The sequence below is a fragment of the Pinus tabuliformis genome, chromosome 5_1, assembly GCF_031772625.1.
Source record: "Pinus tabuliformis cultivar Carrire ecotype Pingquan chromosome 5_1, CPIR1, whole genome shotgun sequence".
NCBI classification, from domain to species: domain Eukaryota; kingdom Viridiplantae; phylum Streptophyta; class Pinopsida; order Pinales; family Pinaceae; genus Pinus; species Pinus tabuliformis.
The window spans coordinates 833555540-833565750 of NC_142305.1; positions in this window are offsets into that span (position 1 = coordinate 833555540).

Sequence of the window (10211 nt, forward strand, 5' to 3'; positions counted from 1 at the left end):
ACACGAATTGTCCATAACTATATTACCTGCGATGGGCATATAGATGTGGTAAGGCCATGACAACTCAAACTTTTAGCAATTTTAAAACAAAAATGCTTTGTTAATTTGCCAGCACTGTTGAATTCATTATTGCATGACACTGCCAAGAGGCTGAGATAGTCTCAACACACAGAAAAAGTGGTTATCCACCATTGTCTGATCAAGTTAACAGTTAGTCATAACCTTTCCCAACAACAATCAACCTGGGATGATCTAATATTGACCCTCGAAAGAGGTTAAAACCTACCAGCACCTACCCCTATTCCAAAAAGAAGGAGGACCACCCTTTCAGGAAGCATACCTCACAAACCCAAAAAATCAACAAGGTTGAAGTCAAATCAGGGAGCGTCTTAAAATCCTAAAGGTAGCGCTAGTCAACCCATAGAATTATCCATCCCAGTAAGTGAACAAGACTTGCAAATAGAGGCAAAAGGACAAGATATCCCTAAACCAAAACCTGAGGAAGGAGCAGGGCATTTTGACGATGAAAAAATGAACAAATTAGGATCTCCTTCAACACCAAATATGAGTTCTCAAGATGATTTGTTGCACGATTTCGAGACAAGGATGGCCCAGGTCCTAGCCAACATGAATGTCTACATGCAATATGAAGGATTGCTCAATCTTAACTTGGGAGAAACCCAATATCCTGAGAATTCTGGGGATACTGGAATTTTGTCTCCCTCAAAAGATACAAACTACGAAGCAGAAACAGATACAGAGGCTATTCTGGAATTAGAGAACCGATCTGGTGACATGCTCCTAGTAGAAAACAACCATGAAGGCCTAGATCCAGAAAACATAGGCCAAGAAGAAGAAGCAGAGATAGAGATTATTCAGGAATCAGATAATCAATCGGGAGACATAGTCTTATTAGAACAAAGCTAGAGTGAACAACCAGGCTCTTTAGAGACAGAAGCTATTAACGAGACTATGAATAGACCAGTTACTCCTCTGAAAATGTATGGAGCCAAAACGAAATTGAGGAAGCTAAGGAAAGAACACCAAAATATTTGCAAGACGGACAAGAGGATCCGAAGAAAAATAAAAGAAATCACAATAGGGAAGGTTTCGAACAACACCCCTGAGGTAGTAAATGTTGTTGTGCAAAAACAATTATATGAAGATAGGGCTACAGGAACTCAAACTAAGCCCAAACCCACTCAAACAGTCATTACTCAAGAGGAACAACATGCAGATTTAGTAGACATAGCTACTCAAATGGAGGTTTGAACCTCCCATAACAAATAAGTATAGATAGAAGGTGTACCCTCTTATAGCATGGGCACTCAAATGGAGGTTTGGACCTCCCACAATAAAGAAATACAGACATAAGATATCCCTTCTCATAGCATAAGCACTCAGACAGGCATACAAGCCAAAGGCATCATGACACACCACGACCCCATTATACTGAATCTTTAGGAAGAATTTGCACCAGCACAGCTCACGTTGGAACGACTTGAACAAGAAACTATTTCCCGATAGAAATATCAAGAGCTGCAGAAATAGCTTCGGGAAATGAATGTAACAGAGAGCAAGACTTTTGACAGATATAGAAAGTCAGAAGAAAAAATGGAGAAGATCAAGCTCAAACTAGACAAAGTCATAAGTGAAACAAACACTATCTATTCACTATATACGGATGTCCCGGAATGCAGGTTTCCCGCCACCAATTAGGCCTTGTTTTTGTTAGAACGATGCCTGTTATTGAAAATTAAGGTTGTGAGGGCTGGTAAACCAATTGAACTAAGAACAATTGAAGATTTTATAAATTTCTACGAGCATCATGGTGTGAAGGTCCAGATGCTTATTTGTGAGTTTTATCTGCACAATTTTATATTAGAGAACAAAGTGGAAAAGAACCCTAACCATTTTGTATGAGATGTTCAATTACAGGATTTTATTTCTTTTGTAGTTAACCAACTCAAATGGTTTAAAGCTTATAATGCATTTCAAAGACAGGAGCATGGGTTGGATCTTTGGGTGAGAAGTGAACCTAAGCACCCCTTACAAATGTTTGCCAACCATAAGAGTTTGATGACACGAGAAGGGGTGATTAAAACCTTAGGGCCCATTCATAAGGAGATTGTACAGAAAGGAGTATCATATTTCCTCTCCATTCAAGAAAGTTCTTTGACTGCAGCTAAGCTCAGATGCATGACCTCCACTAGGAGTGTGCAAGATAGGGAACCATTTAATTATAGCAATTTTAAAGGAGTTGCGGCCCGTTTGGTCACATATAGCAATCTTATTTTGAGAGAAGGACTTTATTGGTTAGGTTATCGGTTTCAGAGCCCCATCATTTGGTATCCCCCTAAAGGTTAGCAGGCTAACTATGAAAATCTTGAAGGAAAGGAAGGGCCGGCCTTTGCGCTCCTGGCTCAACATCATGGTTTTAGACCAATTTTTGATGCTTTCTTTCTGGCCTACTCTTTAACTGCACTGCATAAGAATTACATACTTTTCATGAGGACATGAAATAGGGTAAGTAGGGGAGTATGTTGAGTTATGAAATGGGTATGTATTTACTCTTAATTCCATTACCCTTTTCATATTTTCTTATCTGTTTCATATCTCAATATTCTAACATATTGATGGATTATGATAAGAAACAGATGAACTACCCTTAGTTGAGGTTTAGCCATCGTAACTAACTTTTACTCATTTTTATGTAGAGAAATGACGAAAGGAACAGTTGCTATTCCCTAGTGATGGAACAACATAAACCAAACAAAGGAAAAAGGGGGCACATCGGTTGCGGACAGATCGAAGGATGAATCAGGAGGATTAACGCGAAATATTATGGGTGTCTGAAGATAGCATTCAGTTTTGAATCCATCAAGATCTCCCGCTCCTGAGTGATCACATTTATCTTTTACCTCTTTCTGACTATAAAAGCAAAAGATTGTAGGAAGAAAGGGGATGGATCTCTGTTATTCGAAATTGTAATTTTAATTTATAGACTCGTGCTATTGGAGAACAAGACCATATTGTAATGCTACTTGATTTAAATGATTAATATATAATTGACGTTGTTGTTCATTCGTATTATTTGAAGTAGCTCAATAGTATTCGTTGGTGGCTAAGGGCCCAGCCTCTTGTGGATTCAACTGCTCCCTTGTGTTATATATTTCTGATTCTCACAAGTTTTATTGGCTTGATAGTTTTACCATTTTCTGTGAGTTTATCTGATTTGTTATTTACTGCTTTCCTATATTGAAGACAATACATTTTCTTTACATGTTTTACCGCACTTTCATTTGATTCTATTTATGTTTATTGTAGATTAAATTATTTAGCAGTTAAGATAGTGAATTGTATTGATTTAATCAGCTGTAAGAGTTTGGTTATCACTATTGAGCTCATGGTTGACACCAATTCTATTCAGATTGCTTCATAGAGATTGAGTGTGATTTAGATTGAATCAACTAACAAGAGATTGGTTATTGCTACTATGCTCTCGGTTGATGCTATTATTAATTGAATTGCTTGTGTGATATTTGATTATGATTTCAGCAGAGGATTAAGTCTTGATGTTTAGATGCAATATTTCCTTTAGTAGTTGTAATTTGAGTTTTATTAATGCATTTGTTTACTCTTATATTAAAGTTTTGTACTTAATTTTAAGAAACGTTACTCTTTGGATTCATAGCATGCACATATTGTGTACACTCTTGAAATAAAGAGGAATTTCCCGGGTTGATGATTAATGTGGGGTAATTAGGAGTTTTAAAAGACACCTTTTATCAGCCAACACATGTCTTCACAAATACTTCCTGTTTGATTTTCACCAACTAATTAACTCAAGATGAATTAATTAATTATTTTTCAAATAGCTAGTGAGACTAAATTCAAATTTTAATTCTCAATTTTAATTCAAGGACAAATTAAAATTGGAATATATCTTGAAATTCTATCTATAGCAATGTTACTTTTAGCGTTTCTATTTTTATCATTTCTTGTTTCTATTTTGAACACTCCTTCTCAACAAGAAAGGGATTATATGTCACCCCGATCCTGTCTCTGTGGAACTCGAATTTACACTTTGACAATGCCTTAGCCAAAATGTTAGCATCTTGTTCCTCAGTCAAAACACACTGCAACATGATCCTCTTCGCCACATAGTCTCTGAGATGATGATATCGAATGTCGATATGCTTGGACCTATCATGAAATACTGGATTCTCAGAGAGTCTGATAAAACATTGATTATCACAATAGATCACAGTTGGATCCATCCTCTAATCAAACAAACCAAGTAGAATTTTCTACATTCAAATGGCCTCACATGTTGCCTGACTTGCAACGATGTATTCAGCCTCTGCTGAGCTAAGTGCAACTGACCTTTGTTTCCTGTTGTACCAATAAACTACAGCTGAACCAAGGTTGAAAATTCCTCCTAATGTGCTCTTCCGATTTGATGGACTCCTTGCCCAATCTTCATCTGTGAAGCCCTGTAGCTTCACTCCCTTTGACCATCTATACCATAATCCATACTAAGATGTGCCTTTGAGGTATCTCAAAATGTGCTTCACTGCCTTCCAAACCAGCTTGGTAGGCTAAACCATAGCTTGACTTAGTTGGTTCACCGCATAGCACAAATTTGGTCATGTGTTCACTAAATATATCAACGAACCCATAAGCTGCCGATACATGGTAGCTTCTACTACCTCACATGAAGTAGCACCCCCCCTTCCTCTAGTTACCTACTGGAGGAGTTTGCATGGGCTTGGACTTCTCCATGTGGAATCTCTTGAGTATCTCATTGACATACTTGCCTTGAGACACAAACACTTTCCCATCCTTCTACCACACTTTCATGCCTAGAAAGTAATGCATGAGACCCATGTCTTTCATCTCGAATTCTCTTGCAAGTTCCTCCTTGCAAGATGTGATCAACTGATCATCACCTGTCAATATCAGATCATCAACATAAAGAACAATGATCAACTGCTTACCTTCCTCCCTGATGTGGTACAAGTTCACATCTGCTTTACTCTTTGTGAAGCCCAACCAAATGAAGTATTTGTCAATCCTGGTGCATCAAGCACGAGGTGCTTGCTTCAGCCCGTACAAAGCTCTCTTGAGTTAGCACACATGCGACTCACGATTGAAGGTCTCAAAACCTTCTGGCTGCTCTATGTATACCTCTTCCTCAATCTTGCCATTGAGGAATGCAGTCTTCACATCCATCTGATGGATCTTCCAACCCATCTGTGCTAATAGTGCCAACATCGATATGATAGATGAGTACCTTGATATAGTAGCAAAAGTCTCATCATAGTCGATCCCCTCGACCTATGAGAAACCACAGGCAACAAACCTTGCCTTATGTTTCTCCACACTACCATCAGCAGCATGCTTTACCTTTTAAATCCAACGGGAACTCACAACTGACTTACTCTCTAGTCTTGGAACAACATCCCAAACACTATTCTAAATAATGGATTCATACTCCTCCACCATAGCATCAACCCAAACCAACTGCTACACTTCTTCCTCAAATGAATATGGTTCAGTCTCTACTCATTCCCCAACAAGGGCCATGTAACCAGTGTACCTCTGAGGTGACCTCCTCTGTCTACGTTGAGAAGATGGCTCTCCCACATTCTCTCTCACCTCTAACAACAATCTGTCAGCTTCTCTCATGCACTTTCACCCATCTCTGGAAGACTCTTCATCAGTGGATGTCTCCACTCCTGGAACCTCTGCATATGGCTACTTCGCATCAGTCTAACGCTCCTCCTCCTTAGGAACCAAAAATTCCTCCTCTGCCTACATCTTGAGCTCCCTCTCAAGGGAAAATCACATGGCCTTCAGCTCATCAAACTTAAGATCTCTTTGAACCACTATCCTTTGACTGTTAGGCAAATACACCCAATAATTGTGGGGAATATCAGTGTACCCCACAAGTATCCCCAACTTTGCTGTTGTCTCTAGCTTCTTCTAGGCATCCTTGGTCACATGGAAATAAACCAATGAGCCAAAGATCCTGAAGGGACTCACATCTGGTCTCTTCCCAAAGAAAGCTTCCTCTGGTGTCTTCATCCCAAGTATGCAATGAGCGCTTCTATTTTGCAAGTAAACCGCTTTGTTGCATGTCTCAGCCCACAAATGAAGTGGTAGGCCTTGGTCATGCAACATCACCCGATATGATCCCACAATAATTCTATTCTTCCCTTTGGCCACCCCATTCTGCTGTGGGTTATGGGGTTTCGTCAACTACCGTTTAATTCCTTCTGCAACATAGAAGTCCTTAAACTCTTGAGATACATAATCTCCACCATTATCACTTTGCAAGGCCGTGATCTTGTTTTCTGATTCTTTCTCAACCAAGGCTTTGGACTCACAAAAACTTGATAAGGTTTGATCCTTCTTCTGCATGAAATAGATCTAGCATCTATGAGAAAAATCATCAATGAAAATAACATAGTACCTTTGTTTAGCTGTGGAGGCTGTCAAGAATGGTCCACACACATCTGTATGAACTCACTTCAAGATTGCTTCAGCTCGACTCTCTCGATCCTGAAAGGAAGATTTTGCATACTTACCCAAGGTACAACCTTTTCATGTGTCCACTTGCTCAAGTTTACCTTTGGGAAGTCTGATAGAAATATTCTTCATTATCTTCAAGGCCCCGTGATGCAAGTGGCCCAACCTTCTATGCCATAACTCGCCAATATCTTGGCTTTGCACCAATTCTTCTTTCGAACTCAATGCAGCACAGTCATCTACCTCTATCTTGTAGATATTCTTCACTCTAATCCCAATCCTCTTGGTCTGACCAGTGGCTATGTGTCTCAGGAACACCTTTCCTTTACTGAAGACTACATCATAACCTTTGTCTTCCAACATCGCGATCGATACCAATTTTTTCTTCAGTCCAAGCACATACTTTACATCAGTCAGCGTGAGAGGAGCTCCATGCTCCCTCTGAAACACAATCGTACCTTCACCTGAAACACGGTACTTTCCATCATCGATCATATCTATGTGCATCTGGAGGTCATTCTCCTCCAAGGTACTAATAAATTGTTATCGTCGGTCATGTGGAATGAGGCTCCACTGTCCAGGTACCAAACACAACTCATCATCGATGAAACCATGCATGTGATGAGGGTAAAATCCAATTTGAATTGTGAGGCCAGTGCCTCACCATATGATCCTTTCGAGGATCCCTTCTTATATTTCTTCAGTGGACAATTTTTTGCATAATGGCCCACCTCATGACAATTAAAGCATCACACTTTAGATTTGTCAATCTTCTTCCCACAATGGGAAGAACTTGATTTGGAATGGGAAGCCTTCCCTTTCCCTTTCCTTGCTTTACTTCCTAAGGCTAGATTTTCCTCATCATCATGCTTAGATGAAGAACCGTCTCTGGTGCTTCTCCTGATCTCCTCCTACATTAGATCTGACAATAGTCATTCCCAATCTGGAAGTTTCTCTCTTCCATTCGCTAAGTCCTGGTAGCTACACCAGCTCTTAGGAAGACCGAGGAGAGAAAGACTCACCATGTCATCATCGGATGTCATGATTCTTACACTTCAAAGCTCATCTCTACAGGTGGTGAACTTATTCAAATATGTAGAGATTGTGTCGCCCTTTTCACACTTGATTTTCTGAAGCTTGTCCTTTAGACCAACTTCCTCTAGTCGTTGCTATTCTGATATAGATCCTTCAATGTCTTCCACATTGAAAATAGAGTTTCCTTCCCATGGAGACTCAATACAATATGGTCTTGAACTCCCTCCAGAGGAATCCTCCTCGCTCTCACCACACATTTATTCCATTCCGCCAATTCTTGAGCATTAGATGCTATTGGCTTGGGTACTTCTTGATCAATAAAGTCCTTCAAACCATTGTCCTCTAATACCGCTTCCATGCGATCCTTCCATGCTATGTAATTCGAGCTGCCATCCAGGGCATACTTGAGTCTCAAGCCATTGAATGCCATTGGTGAACTTTGATATGTCATAAGAAATCGATTTTGTACCTACAATCAAGAACTTCAAAACTTCGAACTTCTCCCTTCTTTGTATATTATTCTCCGCTTTGATCACCTTTGCTCTGATACCATGTAGAAATTTTTACTGTAGATTAAAGTGATTATGCAATGTACTAAAGCAAAACACTTAATCTAATTCTACAATCAAACTTGCAGAAGCTTAATCGATTTTGAGATAGATCAACCAGAACACATATAACAAAGAAGAAGATTCAATCACACATGAAAAATAGAAGAATGCTCCGGGGAAAGCCTCAGCTAAAAGCTCCGCTATCTGTATTATCATACAAGTAGAAATATCTCAGGATTACACAAAGCTTTAGCTCACAAGCTATCCATCTCTCAGTACAATCCCTCACTGCTACTCATAGACATAATAGACAATGCATATGTCGTCCTTCAGTCCTCCAAGCTTCCTATTTCCTAGCACAGTTTCTCTTGGGTCCTCCAACTACCACCTGTGTGATTCTTACCTCACACACTACTCTGACCTCTGTAGTAACTGCACAATCCTCAAGGAATGAATTCCTTTGCATGCAAGAGATATTCACATGGGAATATTCTAGCAACTGATAGTACACTGTCCCTGCCTTTAATCTCAACTGAGTCTTTGTCTGAACTGACATGCATGAGTTATTTATCAAAGAATATTCAGTTATCTGGAGAACACTAGTTACATGCATACATGCATTAACTGACTAAACTCACAATTAGTTCCAAAAACTATTTGGAACTAATTTAACTGGACTTAACTCAGTTAACTAAGCTAACTAATTACAACTCATCCTTGTCTCCTTAATTAAGGGATAACTTCCTCAATCAAAGGGATAATTGTTGCATGTCTTCACAAAGACTTCATGTTTGATTTTCACTAACTAATTAACTCAAGATGAATTAATTAATTATTTTTCAAACAGCTGGTGAGACTAAATTCGAATTTTAATTCTCAATTGTAATTCAAGGACAAATTAAAATTGGAATATATACTAAAATTCTATCTATAGCAATGTTATTTTTAGCATTTCTATTTTTAGCATTTCTTGTTGCTATTTTTAACAAAAATGCCAAGTTACCCCTCCGTTGGACTCATAAAACTTAAAGGATGTAAGACTTATCACCATGATGAGACCAAGTTACTCCCTCCTAGGGCTCGTTAAAATTACTAGGATGGATTCAACCGAAGGATGAAATTATATGAAAATCATATGTTATCCTCTTCAAGCTTGTGATTAACAATAATGATGTACTCACTGGAAATAGTGGGGAAAAATGGATGTAAACATGTCCTATATTCTATATGAAAGGCAACATGTCGATCTTGAACACGAAACTCATCTACATTTTGTGTTGGGTTTGGGATATCCTCACTTAGTTACTTGCCTTGTTCGGTTTTGGAAATCCACTTGCCTCTCATTTGGCCATTACCTATTTTCATCATGACCATTGATCTTATTTTTAGTCAAATTCTGCCAAACTTTGGAGTCATGTCACCGATATGTTCAAGAGAAGTTTCTTCTACAAATTCAAACCTCTTATACCCCATTTCACCTTCTCTACTACAATCCTGAATCACTCTCACCAAATTTACAGAGTCCTCTGTTTCATGTCGATCATGTGGGAAGAATTATGGCCCTCCTTTGACGGATCCCTTCTTGTCGACTCTAACTCATTATCCTAGAACATGATGTCGAAACTCCCCTTTAGTTCCTTGGAGCATGCATGCTTCAATGGTGGGTTCTTCACATTCGATGATAGGTTCACATCATTGGCCTTTGATCGAATGATTCTACAATTTTTCGACTTTAGCTTCCTCATTCACACTCATAGATTGTGTTGTTTTAACTTGAAAGTCATTGTCACTATTGATAGTTTCTCCCGTACTTGTTAACAGTTTACATCATTGACCAGTAATCAGGTGGTTTCTACCATGTTCGACTTAACATGTTCATTCACAGGGTCAGATTCATACTTTGGTTGGATCGGGACAGAGATGAAGCTCCTAGATTTCATCTTATAAATCAAGGTTAAGTGGAGTTATTTAGTATTGATGATTGTATACATGATCCTTTCTAGTTGAATGGTTGTGTCCATGCCCTGGATCCATAGATATCATCCTTTCTAGTCGGATGGCTAGGTCCATGTAGTGGATCTATAGATATGA